This window comes from Parasteatoda tepidariorum, chromosome 10 (genome assembly GCF_982258835.1).
Source record: "Parasteatoda tepidariorum strain Cologne lab strain chromosome 10, Ptep-v5.0, whole genome shotgun sequence".
NCBI classification, from domain to species: Eukaryota; Metazoa; Arthropoda; class Arachnida; order Araneae; family Theridiidae; genus Parasteatoda; species Parasteatoda tepidariorum.
Window position 1 is genome coordinate 8,599,753 of NC_141764.1, and position 14,923 is coordinate 8,614,675.

At 31.6% G+C, this 14,923-nt stretch overlaps 1 long non-coding RNA gene across 2 annotated transcripts in view; it reads left to right on the top strand.

Moving 5' to 3' along the window:
* Positions 1-2,251: 2,251 nt before the first annotated feature.
* Positions 2,252-14,923, top strand: part of LOC147802128 (uncharacterized) — a 48,095-nt gene continuing 35,423 nt past the window's right edge. For both annotated transcript variants that reach the window (XR_015429744.1, XR_015429745.1), the window contains exons 1-2: positions 2,252-2,332; positions 11,292-11,459. This is a non-coding gene — a long non-coding RNA (uncharacterized LOC147802128). The remainder of the gene's footprint in view (positions 2,333-11,291; positions 11,460-14,923) is intronic.

Consider the following 14,923-nt stretch of genomic DNA (forward strand, 5'->3'; position numbering starts at 1 on the left):
AAAAAAAAAAAAAAACTATTAGTCATTCTTTCGATCGACGGTGATGAATCTGAAGTTTCCAGCAGTTAGTCTTTTAGGATAGTTTAGGATAGTTTAGGATAGTAGATTAATCCGTGATAAACGATATTGGGTTTTTAAAAGAGAGTTTTCAGAAAGTTTGAAAGTTTCAAAATATTTTTTAAAAAAAACCCTTTTAAATTTTAATGTTAGACTGACTTTTTACTTTGTTGCTTTCGCGTGTCGTTCGTGGCACTTGTTGGTCACTTTTGCGTTAACCCATCTGTAATTATCGCTTCCTTAAATAGGATAAAAATAATTTTTTCAAAACCAAGCTATATAAGTCATTTCTGACAACAAAACCCGTAAGTTTGAAATTTGCCTCCAAAAAGACATCGTTAGTTCATGTTAAACTATCAAAAATTTAATTAGGCAAATGTTAAATTTCATGGCTAAAAAAATTTTATTACTGCTTACATCTAAACATCTTTTTGCTGGTCACAGATAATTTTTCTACCAAATTTAAACATATTATTTAGAACTGTTAGCTTATTAAGCCTCTCATGTTTACCCGCTAAACATTTTTTCTCAGCCAACCCCTCCCCCCCCCAAAAAAAAAAGCAACGGCAAAAAATGGTTTTCAGCAGCAACAACAACAAAAAAAATAAAGTTTGAATTTTGTCTCAAAACGTCAACCTGTTATAAAAATCGTGAGAAATCAATCACCAAAACTTTTCTAAACCAAAATACGTTTTAGCTAATTAGTGATTATAAATTTAAACTTTTAATATTGCTTTTAAAGTTTGGTCAATATTAAGACCTTATAAGCCCATGGTAGATAACCTATTGAAAAACAATTTCCAAAGCAGCATTTTGTACATATTTGATAAATCTTGGCATTTATTTCTAAGTTTAAAATATTAAAACATATTGTACACCCAATTAAGGAAATCGTTAGCCCACTTAAACTTTACAACGAAACAAGTTGACTGAAATTTTACTGAAAAACGAAAATTATCAATTCCGTCATTGTTTATCCATGCTCGAAAATCGTTACCCTATCTGAAAAAAAAATTTAAAACAAATATTGGCTATTTTTTAACCCATAAACAAGCTCGAATTTGACCTCCAAACCTAAACCAATAAAAAAATTGTTATCCTGAGGTAAAGCACCCACCAAGAATAGGTTACAACCAAAACAAGTAAAAAAAACCTGTCTAAATTTTGTCTCCCCCCTGTCAAAAAAATCGTTAACTATCCCACCCCAAAAAAAAAACTATGGCCAAATAGTCTTAGCTTATTCTTTTGCCTACAAAACACGATTAGAATTTTCTTCTAAACAATAGCCCTTTGTTTTTAAATAGTTACTCCATACCGCTAAAACAATATGGAAACAGTTTATTTTTAACCAAGAATTTTCCCTACAAACCACTGTGGGCCAGAAGACCATAATCTTTGGCCAAAAGTCAAAATTAAATTTTCAACTAAAATATGTGTAAGCAGTTTTAATATAGCCCAAATTAAGTATTCATAATCATTTCAAACATTAGAATTTACTTTTTGGACCAACGAGAGTACAATGCAGTGAAAAATATGTTAAAAAACATTTTTTTAATGTAACTTTTAAATTTATATTTCAGAAATATGCATAGGAATTTCACCTTACTGTTGCATTTTTATCAGAGTAACTAGTCTGAAATTATAGAACAATTTTTCAATTTGTTGGATTAGTTAATACTCTTGATAAACTTATAGTTTATATCTTATCATTTGACATTTTACAATGTTTGAATCACTTTCGAAACTTATCTCTAAAAAGTTTCACGAGGTAATCTGCTAGACTTTTTGTTGTCTTCTTTGATTTTTCTTCTTTCGAAAAAAACCTGCCCCATTTTGCCCATATTGCAAAGGTGATCTAAATATACCGAAAAAAAATTATGTTTTTTTTCTTCATGTTTCCGCGTTATTTTGTAATTAATTCGCGTTATTTTGTAATATTACTTCGGAATTATAATTTGCTTTTCATTTTTAATATGAAATTACGAAAATTATTATATTTTCATTGATATATTTAATTATTTAAACGTACTATTTTATTTATTTTTTTTGCTCGCCATATTTCAGCCGCCATTTTGTTTTATTTTTTTAGGGAATTTTGTAACTTGTGCTCTTGTAAATACTTATTACAATTCTAGATTTGATTTCTAGATTTGATCTATTTGATTTCGAGTTATTTATTTATTTATTTTTTTGCAATTTCAGGTTGTTGATGTTGCTTTTATTTAAGAGGAAAGAGAAAGCCTTAAAAATGCGACTATTTGACACTCTGTTCCAGGTGAGGAGACAGTAGCTATTATTTTAACAATAAATTGCTCGAAAAGTCAGAAAAAAGACGAATTTATGAAAAGATAAATTTAAAATGTTTTTTTATTCCTGCTAAGCTAATAAGTTGCTCCATATCTAACTATATAACTCGTATGCAAATATAAGATTTCGAAAAAAATCATAGGCAAATGGTCGAAAGGCGATGAATAAATTCATGAAAAATGCATAGTGACAGATTTTAATTTGTATTAAAACCTTCCCTAGCAATATCAAAAAGTGATAATTCAACTTCCTATTCTCATGACGTAATAACATAATATATCAGAATTTTATTATAATAAAAAAATCAAAATAAAAAATATTTTCAAAAACCACGGTTTTGTAGTGGAAAATAATAATTAAAAAATAAAAATTTGAAAAACGAAAAACGTGGGGTGCATGAAATACATAACAGTAATATTATATTAGTGTGTGTATGTGTGCTCATGAGAATATGTGTATGTAAATCTGTAATTGTATCTGAATGTGGATGTGTATGTGGAATATGTTTGTGTATATGCGTGTATGTGGCTGTGCATGTGTATGATTAAGAAAATTTGTATATGTACTGCTATGTATTTCATGCACTCGACGTTTTTCGTTTTTCAAATTTTTATTTTTTAATTATTATTCTCCACTACAAAAACGTGGTTATTAAAAATATAATTTTTTATTTTGATTTTTTTTACTCACTTCCAAAGTCTCTTTTCACTCACTGTACACAAAACTTTTCAACTGACATGTGACACTCATTTGAAATAATCGAATCGACAACAAAAGACAATCGTCTTCTTCTTCTTCCTTATCCCCAAAATTAGCAGGGCTAAACTATGTCCATGAAATTCATCACCCGGAGGAAGTCGGCCACCATAAGTGTGTTATTAAGAATGTCCCTTTTGTCCAGACCTAGACAGTCCAGTATATGTTGGGGGGAAGCCTGCATGTTGTGGCACCTGGGGCAGTTAGGGTAGATTTTAATACTACCCTCAAAAGAAAGGGACTTAAGGTGGCCGCTGATAAGCCTGGTAAGTGCAGTCTGGTCCTTGCGGTTGCACCGAATGTTGAGTGCACCTCCTGGACTGGTGCTCTGGTACCAGTGATGTTTGGGGGGTACGAGCCAGGAAGCGAGGTCTTCTTTTTTCTTTTTTGATGCCAGCTCCATGAAGGTGAGGGAATTTGGACTTATCAGATTTTCTTTCGTCCCCTCCTTAGCCAGAGTGTCGGCGATGTCATTGCCCAGAACCCCAACGTGAGAAGGGATCCATTGGAGGTGGACTTCACGCAATCGTGAGAGGATTTTAATTTTTTGTAGGATTGAAGCACCTGTTTTGTCTCTCACCTTCCTCCAATGCGTTAAGTATTGTATGGAGCTGAGGCTGTCAGAGAGGATCCAGATGTTATTTTGATCCTGTAGTGTTAGAAGAGAATCCAGGGCAGTATCAATAGCAATGAGTTCACTTCTAAACACCGAGCAGAAATCAGGATTCCTTTTGGAGAGACAATCGTGAAAATATTAATTTTTCTTTAATTTTATTTTACTTTGTATGCCTTTTTTCTTTTCATTTTCATGCATTGTCATCCAATTCTGTACTATGTGCCAGATTTGAAGTCTGTAGCTAGTCGGGAAGTTAGTTTAAAATCGATTATAAAATTTCATCCGAACAGACATGGTCGAAGGCAAGTTAATGTAAACGTGGTAAAAACTATAGAAAATTGACTAAAAATAATCAGTAAAGACGTCGAACTATTATTGAATGCCTCAAATTAAATATGTCAGAATGATAATTCGAAGTTCAAGCGTCGCAATCTCATATAAAATAGTATTGAAATTTCAAAATCCATGAGGAAATGATCAGTAAACGACATGGGTTAGTCGCTATTCAGCGTGTTAGATCAGCAACTTCTAGACAAAAGGTCTCGGCATGGATCAATTTAGTTCTCAGACATAAAGAACATAAACTGCGCAGTGGATGAAAAATAGGAACGATGTCACTGCGTTCGGGCTACTAACAAGGGAGACTAAGGAGGTGTGACTCGACAATTTTGAAATAAACTAGTGGGATGTATGCCTTGGTTTGGACAGACATATCGACCTTCATGTGTTCGATAGAAGTACAGGTCAACGATGCATGGACGCTATCCTTGGCCCCCCATGTGAGACTTTTCCGCACAGTATATGAACCAAATTTCAACTTTATCTACGATAACGATCCTACACATAGGGCTCAGTTCGGAACGAATACCTCTAACCGGATGACATACCACGATTGGCGTCCCTGAGATGTCCCCCGATCTGGATCCCATCGAACAAATATAGAGACGCAAATCAAAGTTCAAATGCTATGAGGCTGCCTTGGTGCATGAGTGGGTGTGGTTGCCACAGTGATTAATAAGGACCCAAGTAAGAAGTATGAAAAACCGATGAGAGAGTGGTGTAACTGTTAAAGGTGATCATACACGCCATTAGACATGTATTTCTCTGACAGGGTGTCGGTCTGCTTCTTTGCTGTACAAATGACCAGTTTCGTTATTTAGGGTACTGATTTTGCGTATATTGGTCTAATGTCGAATGATATTTTGGCCAGGTTTGGTTTCCTTCTACTTTTTGTTTTTTTATTGTAAAAGGAAACTAGGAAACTATGTCTCATCAAATGTTGTCACCAGTTTATATCACAAAAAATAAAGTTCGAACAAAATGGGTCTAATACTTTCTGACAAATAGAATTCTAAGAAAGATTTTTTTTAAAATTCTATCTAGAGACGAAAGCTAGCTTCCATAGACATAATCTAAATCACTTTCCCAAGGGTTGGGAGACGGGATCTGTGTATAAAGAAAAATACAACCTTTAGGGGCACAGGCGATGAAGATCTTCTTAAAACTGGTTTGCGCCCACCTCTCCCATCCGCAGCTGAGATCGGGATCAGGAGGAATGTTTTAGATTCACTTAAAAAATTCCCAAGATGCAACGAAATACGCAAAAAGTTAAATCAACATAAAGGAATCCAAACTTACGATCGCAAAGAATCCGAATTCGACGGGGAAAAAATGTAGGTTTTGTGTCTGATTTCGTAACTCAAATGGTTATGGTTATCTCGTAACTTAAAATATTGTCTACACTAATGCTGCGAGGGATAGTAATGAACCTAAAGGTGAAAGAAGTTAAACGTTTTTGAAATGTTCATCAGTCTGCTATGAACGATTAGTGTTTTTAATACCGTTGATTAGCAATAGTCAAGTAACAAATATTCATAAACAAAAATTATGTAGGAAAAATTCATTACAAACTTTAAATAAAATTTTCTCCTTTCTTGACATTATTCAATGCTGTTTTACAGTGCTCCAAAAAAAAGTATAAAGTAGAGCTGAAAGTCACCAAATATGAAACACCGCTGTTATAGCTCAATATACAAATATATTTTCTGCTTGCAAATACAGCGTCGAATTGCTTAACATGACAAGTTTTTTTTTATTCCATATGGATGGTTAACTGAATATAAACAATAAAAAGCTTCTTAAAACCGGAAGAAATTTAGAAAACTTCCGGTGTATCCCTCCGCTCATGTTACGCTTACGAGGCGACGTGTGAGCAGGCTTAATATTCTAGGAAGTTTTATTATTTCGATTTGTGTTTAAATTTACGCGCAAATTTTACCACTCATAAGAGTTTTCTGTCATTTATAAATTCAAACAGGTCTTGAGCCAAAAATAAATTTTAAAAAATATGATAGCATAAATAAAGGGCAAGGTTATTTTTATTTTATTTTATAACCGTCGCTGAGCAGCCGACCCAATTTTCCGGTTTTCGACTACCAATGTTCAACTCCGTAGCCTTGTAATTTTGAACCCAATCCAGAAGACAAGGGAACTCTTGGATCAAGTATTTAGAGAAATTTGCCTTCGTGGAGGATTTTTTGATGAAACTAACTAGCATTTGTATTACACCACGAGAACCTCCTTTATATTAATTTTATATTATATTTATTATATGAGAACCTCCCACGGTCAGCCTGGTGGCAAAGGGACTCAAACCCATTATCGGTCGACCACTGAGGATATTTCACGTCAGCTCTGTGGTCGGTGCAAGCCGGATGCGGATTCGTATCGACCAGCCGTCGCTGGGGTTCGAACCCGGTTCACCTCATTGAAAGGCGAACGCTCTATCCCCAGAGCCATCATGGCTCTAAGTGTAAGGTTAGCCGTGCTGTGAATGTTATCCCTTATTTGGCTATATTTGTGTAAAATAGCACCGTTTGTTATTTTTTAGATAGTATTATAGCAGGCTTGAGTAGTTTCCCGAATTTGTCATTTGTTTCATTGACACTTAAGTTGAAAGAACGCGTTATACTTGAAAACACTACAAGTATGATAATAATGGATGGTGCTTTTTCTTTCAAGCTTGGGCTTAAAAGACAGAAGTTGTAAACCGGAAGTCTTAGGATGAATTTTAACCCCTAGCGCCCATCGCTCTTGCGAAATTCGCATAGTCATTGAAAAACAATTTGGAAAAAAAGTTTTAGGTTTTAAAGGAATGATCTCGAGTGAATATCAAAATATCAGAATATTATACGGCCACTGTAAATAGCTTATCTCAGGAATCCTGAAAGCTGTGGCAGTAAAGAGTGTATTGAAGGGGGTAAAAATCAGAAAAGCAAGAAATTTGAATCTGGAAGCTTGCTAATCTCGGTACAAATTAAATGCAAATACCATGCAGAAGCCGTTCGGTTTAAGTAATAATCCAAACATTTAATTTAAAAATATTAAGGAAAACTCAGATTGCTAAATGACACGAAAATACTCGTTTAGCATATTGCAAAGAAATACCTTAGAATTGGAGTGAAGTGGTCTTTTCTGATGAAAAAAAAAGTTTAGATATATCAGATGGCTGTCAATATTTTTGGCTAATGCGGTACTCCATACTCAACTTACTCTTACTTACTCGAGTAATGTGTAATGCAATTCATTTCATTCTGGTATATTGTTCTTATTATGTCATAATCTATGATTCCACTTAGAAAGAATAGAATTTACGGCTGGCGTAGAATAGGTTTGTTAATAAACATCCAAAATACACAAAACATGGTATAACTGCCTTTTCCACTTGACATTCAGGAATTTATATACAGTGTAATCAGGAAACAGAAATGACGTAAGAATGAGAATATTCTAAAGCATTCTATAAATAATAACTAATAAATAATAACATGGAGAAACGAACTCGGGACCTCCGCGTTTCCAGGGTAGTGTTTTTAGCCCGTCAGCCATGCCAACACATTCCGTGTCAGTATTATAAAAAAAAAGGTGATATTGTGCATTTTTCTCTCGTGGACCTCTTGAACCAGTAGAAGTGCCACTCATCGTCTCGCCCTGTAAAATGTATATGTATTAATAATATATGTGAATGCGTCATAATGTAATTTCAGAAGAGAAAACCTAACAATCAATTGATATTCACAAGAAACGTACCTTGACATAACCTTAAATCCGTCGCATTGTCCGTGAGATTGTTTTCACTCATTTTTTACAATTATTATCCACTAAGTTTGAAAATAAAAAATACTACCCTATTAAATTATATGTGTATCAAAACAAACTAAAAAAATATTTATAGACAAGCAATACTTTTATGCCAGTGAGAACCAAAACACTATGGAAATGAATGAGGGAAAACGGAATTAATGATCCAGCATTATATGATAAGTTGACTCAATATTCCTTTTTTCACAATGATTGAAACGGGGGAAAAGCAGTTAATTGATATACATTATAATAACCAATTTTCCAGAGCTGATAAAGTAAAACTTGGTTGTTAACTTTATGGTTTTAAGGAGTATAAAGTGTATATATATATATATAATCTGGAAACTTTTCAGACGCTGTGAATGAAGTTTTGTTGCGACAAGCGGTAACTTAAAAGCTTAGACAGTTCCTTGTATGCAGCAAGCTTAAATAAATGAAAATACAGATTAAGCAGAGCGTTAATCCAAAATTATGAGTATATAGAGTTCACGAGCGGATGACAGTGCTTTACCTAGACTTTTATTTTAAACTAGGTTCAATGTATTCTGTACATTAAAATATGCCAAAGTATGTAACTTAAAAATGTAATATTTTTAACTAATATAATAAATGTACATTGCAATTTTTTATCAAAATGACCCTTAGATATTCAATCAATATAGAAATTACTCGATACGATAAGTATCAGCAATATTTACTCATATAGAATTACTTCGTATATGAGAAATTTTCATTCTCTAGAAAAGTTTATGATCAGAATTTTTTTACTGAGTTTTTGTTGAATCTTTAGAAATACGTAAATTTGTATCCTAAAAAAGGACATTGTTCTATGTAAACTGAAACAAGACACAAAAAAAAACCTAATAAAATGAAATGAAACCTAATAAATCTGAATAAAACAAAAGTAAAGTACAACTGTGGATATACTATAGTTTCAGTTTTCTAAACAAAATCCTTATTCAGAGAATGACGAAAATGCATTAAAAAGTGAAGAGACAATCGCGTACGAAATAAAAGGCGTTAATAAACATGCGTGAGGTGCTTAACCGGGAACCCCAAAGAACCAAAGATTAGTTGGATAAATTTCTAGATAATGAGATACTAGAAAGATCATTAACTAAACTATTAGAATTATTCAAAATATGGAAAGATTTCTGGAAGTAAAGGTTGGTAGATGAAGAACAAAGTTGAATGATTTTAGCAACAGAAAACTCTAACCTATAATTAGACTTACATGTATTTATTACACATTTTTCATGTTTTTTATGTCGAAATTTAAGAGTATACTTATACACAAAGACTACACTGGCAAAAAAAAATTAAAAAATATCCTAACTATTAATATAAACTATAATTTATTTGTTTACTTGCTAGAAAACAACTTTAAATCAAAATTGACTCAAAATCAGAAATTCGCTGACAGATTCTTGGGTAAAATAAAACAATCGACTTGATGAAGTTTGAATTAGAAATTGAAAAAAAAAATACTATTTCTATTTCAATGTTAAACCAATCCTTGCCTGAACAAGAGTTAAATAATAGCTCTTCTTTGCAGTTTTTAAATAGATGAGTCAAGGTCTTAAATGCCCCTTTATCATCACTAGTTTATGGTGTAATTTAATAGTAAAATCTTAATTTCAGATAAAAACTTTTCTGACAAGAACTTAATAAAAAATTTGGTTGTATTGATATTAGTAATGTGAATAGGAAATAGATGAGAGGAGATGAAAAACGAAGAGCAAAAATAGAAACAAATTATTTAAAAAAAAGGGCAGTTAGGGGAGAGTCGGGTAGCCCCGCTCACTTAAGGAGTATTGCTTATATTTCTGTATAATACTGAGTAACAATCAACATTTTTGTATGTTTCTATTTTTTATCATCTAATTAGATAATGCAAAAAGAATAAACCGAAAAAAGAATAGTTAAACTTAAAAAAATAGAAATTTAAAAAAACATGTTTTCCAGCTCTTTTCGAAATGTGTCGGGTAGCCCCGCCCAGTTACAAAAATTGTGTTTTTTGGCTATTTTTTCAGGTGTAAATGAGAATGACCAATGTATTGACAATAGATAAACCTCATTTATCATTTTTATCACAAAATTATTTTATTTATTACATATTTATAAACTTTTAGTGAATTCTATCATTCAATAAAAACAAATATCATACTTTTTATCATTATTAATGTATATTAATATATTATAATATTAATATATATTTTTATTAAATATTTAACGAAAATAATTTAATTTAAGTAACAATAATTAATAACAATAGTTGTTTTTCAATATAAACTTATTTGATTGATCTCTTCTTATAAACTTAATATAAAATACTTCTTATAAAATTACAAATTCACTTTGTATTTTGATTGCATTCAAATGCTTCTGTAGATTGATTCGTTCACAAATAAGTGAAAATAAATAAGTAAGCAAATAGCTTATCATAATATTTATGATTTCTTGATATTAAATTTAATTTGGATATATCAATTACATTTTAAAAATATTTAATTTTTCATTTTTAAATATATAAATTTATGTTTCATGTAATATTAAAACATATATTTGTTGTTAAAAATGCATATAACATTCAAATTTGAAGCAATAGAATAATAATCTTTGCAACCGTACATTTATCGACGAAATAAAATTGGGCGGTGATACCCGACATTCATGTGAGCGGGGCTACCCGAAATCCAATTTTTTTGTAAATTTGTAATAACTCGAACAATTTTTTACATACAAATTTCTTTCTTTGTGCAAATTAAACTTAAGACTACATACTTTAATGCTGTATGTATAGAAAAAATTATCTTTTTAGTATTAAAATGAAGTTTTATCGAAACATTCAACCAATTTTTCTTAATTTCACGACTACTGTATTCAACATATTTTCAAAACTATTGTTTACCATGTTAACAGCTGCATAAATACTTGAAACTTTGAAAATAATCTTTTTTTAATACAACAATTAATGTCCGATGGCCCATTGACTTGAAAAAATATTCTATACACATGAAATTGACTGTGGGTACCCGCTGGGCGGGGCTACCCGACTCTCCCCTACATATTTTTTACTTTGCTAAATGTAAGAGTCCAATTTAGGATTTTTCTTTTTGACTTACATGATTATGCAGGATGTATCAAAACTGTACACATAGCTCAAAAAAATGTTGCTAGGAAAATCTCCGTTATTTTATTTCTCGAACGTTTTCAGGTATGTGGAAAAATGTGTGAAAATATTTCAAAGTTTAAACTAATAGGTGAACAGTATTTTCTCCTCTGCTGTGTCACAGCTTGGAGGAAGTGTGTGTTTTATTATTCTGCTCTTAGTAGACGTATGTATAGTTTGTTAATTGTATTTTTTGTCTTTGTATTTAAAGTAAGGAAATGTTTACTTTTAATGTTTTAGATAGTGATCAGTTGGTGGATGAGGAAGTGATCCATCAAATATCACTTAATATCCGACGTTTGTTGATGGAGGAACTGGACAGTAAAATGGCCATCAATGAATTTTGTGAGAAATGCGATATGGTCACAAGATTCCCTGCATTTCAAAGATATGGAAGAATTCATTTAGGTGAGTTATATTAACTTTTTTAAATCATTTTCCTACATAAAGTAAAGAATTCTTTAGTATCCAAACCAGAGTACATAAATGATGTTGAATAAATGGATGTCTGCCAAGTCTCCTCTTTTTTAACAAAGACTCCTGTATTTTACTATTTCCCGTTACCCTGTATGTTATTAAATTTCTCCGTGCTTGTAAAAGAAACTTAAGAAAAGAAAAAAACAGATGATAAAATATCCACTGATGGCAAAAATACTTCTCTTATTACTCAACAGATGGTGCTATTGCCAGTATGCTGAGCGTTAATAGTTTAAGTTGAGCCGTGATAGCTCAGGGGATAGAGCGCTCGCCTTCCACTGAATTGAACCCAGGTTCGAATCCCAGAGATGAATGGCCGATACAAATTCCGCATCCGGTTTGCACCGACCACAAATATCTTCAGTGGTAGACAGATCACGGGTTATAGTCAGACTTATTGTGGGAGTTTTCGTGTTTTTCTTCTCCATGGAATATTAGCAACTAATAATAATTACTGACAACTTAACACTGAGTTTGTTTTGATGTATTTTTATAAGGCATTAACATATTTCAGCCAAAGGTGCGCAGACTCACCATTTCAATAAATATTTTTTTTATTAACACTGAGTTTGTTTTGATGTATTTTTATAAGGCATTAACATATTTCAGCCAAAGGTGCGCAGACACACCATTTCAATAAATATTTTTTTTATTAACACTGAGTTTGTTTTGATGTATTTTTATAAGGCATTAACATATTTCAGCCAAAGGTGCGCAGACACACCATTTCAATAAATATTTTTTTTATTAACACTGTGACATATATTTTTCACTCATTTTATTTTTCTGCTGTTGTCAGGGGTTCTGAAGACATCCATAAATTATTAGTAATTCAATTGGAGTAAACACTTTCTATTGAGAAATTTTTAAACTAATCTGGTTATTGACGAATGAAATTTTTTTAAATGTGTAATTATTCCTTTTAAGATTTATCTTATGTTTTTATAATGGATTAAAATTGCAAGTCAGTAAATAAAAAAGAAATAAACAAAACAAATTTCATAAGAAAACAAGCGTTCAACAAATGGTTTGTTCATTGATTTGGTGTGCATATGTTACCGGCAAAGTATGAAACCCCGGCATTGTATAGAATGACAAGGCATTGTATAGAATGCCTGACGTTTTTAGGCAAAGTATGAAATGTGTGCCTAGACATTGTATAGAATGCCTAGGCATTCTATACAATGCCGGATGCTATTTAGGCAAAGTATGAAATAAACGTCCTGATGAGGTTATTATGTAAATGATGTGCATGTTACAGTGAATAAGCGAAATCGGTGGTTGTTGACTTTCACCGGTGAATGTTGATAATCACATAGTCGCTTTGGTGAATGTCCGAAATATTTATTACATCTGATTTGATATTTAATTTATCACAGGATATAATTGCTTTTATTCGATATTATTTTAATACTTTCCTGACGATATATTAGAAGAAACATCAGTGTAGGGTATACCGGGCAAATGTATACAGTGCAATGGCGCTTAACTAGACCTAGTATATATTTTGGACATTTACCAAAGCTCCCGTCATACTAGTTCTAGTTAAGCGCCATTGCCCCGGTATACCTTACACTGATGTCAATATTACTTACACTAAGGTCAAGTGCCACTGCCCGATATGCATTTGCCCAGTATACCCTACACTGATGTCTTTTTAAGGTCAAGTGCCACTGCCCGGTATTCCCTACACTGATGTTTCTTCTATTCTATCGTCACTAAGTATTAAAATATCGAATAAATGTAAAACTACCGATTTCGGTCATTCACAGTAACATGCATTTATCAAAAATAAAAATATTATTCTGAAAAAATACTGAGTGCAATTGAATTTAAATTAATTTTTGGTTGCTTTAAAATTAGTTCGTGTTTTTCACCAGAATGTTTAGTAACATTTTGTAAAGTTAATTCTTAATAACATGTTTGGCTGGAAATAATTTTGTTAAAGTTCGTCATAAAAGTAAATATAACACGTTTGCTGGTCTAGTAGCGATATATAAAAACTTCCCGTTATAATTTTTTCAATGTTTTTGCCAATTTTTTTCATTTACTTTTTTTTGTCATTAATATACATGAAAAAATTGCAAATCTTAATTTCTGCACTTAATTTTACAGTTCAATTTCAATTAAATAATTTAAAATGGAATACAGATTAGTTTCATGTGTTAACTTTTACAATCTAAATGACGTTAACTTTTAACAATCAGAAATTTTTTATTTAAAAATCCGACCCGGGTTTGCAAAAATTGCCGGGTACTTCTTTGTTAAGTTAATTAATACAATTATATCACTGCTTACGTTATTATAAAATTGTTTATTGTTATTTATTTATGTTTTAGAAAGGTAAATAATTGGCACTGTCACTGGTGGCATAAGTCTTTAATTTTTCAAAAAAGTGCTTAATTTTTTCAAGAAAAAGTCCTTGAAAGTGCTTAATTTTTGCTTTGTTAAAAGAGTGGGAACCCTGTAAAAGTAAATTTATGTAACGAAAAAAAAAGTTTATATATATTCTGATTTAATAAATGAAATTTTAATACTTAGTAATTTGTATGCATACAAAAGTGGAATTCGTATCCTTTTATTACAGAATAATATCGGAAGCATTATAATTATAAAAAATAATAATAATAAAGCACTTTGTTCATATATTTCTCGTTATTATAGGTCGTATCTGAGCCGATTTGTGTCGGAGTTTTGATTCATTTAATCCGGTGTTAGAAGTTTTAAGTCCTTTATTTAAATAAAGCTGTTCTCAGAGAGCGCCCAAGAAAGCGTGGTTAGTTAACTAAAATATAAAGTGACTAGTGCTGAAAAGAAAGATACAATTTATTCTACTTTCGCTTTTAAAATGTATTTTGGAATTCATATTTGCCCAGACAAAAATTGAATTATCTTAACCCCTTGTCCGTATCCAATTCGGGCAATTACTACACGTAGTTTGTGATGCCCAACTTCGGGCAGGAGAAAAATTAACGTTTCTATTTTGCGAAGCCCGAGCTGAGTTCGTTTCTACTTTAGTATAACTTCATTCACTAATTTCCTTATAGTCCTTCACTATTTTCTCATTAGTGGTCTTAGTTTTTTACCGATTACGACTTCAGTCGAGGGAGGGAAATGTGCGTGGGGGTTTGGGGATATACCATACTGTAAAAGATTAATATAATTAAGGTATTGAAAATCATATTGTTGTGTTTTTATATTATATTTAACTTCAAAATTTTGTTTCATTTGCTTTAATTGATTTGTTTAATTGTTTTGATTGAATAAGACTAGTGCTAACGTCTAATTGGCAACGTCTAGTAGTAACGAAGAATATATATACATAAAGCTATTTTTAATAGTAATTTTTTTAAAAATAATTAAATTTTAAGTTGCAAAGTGTACAATTCATGTTA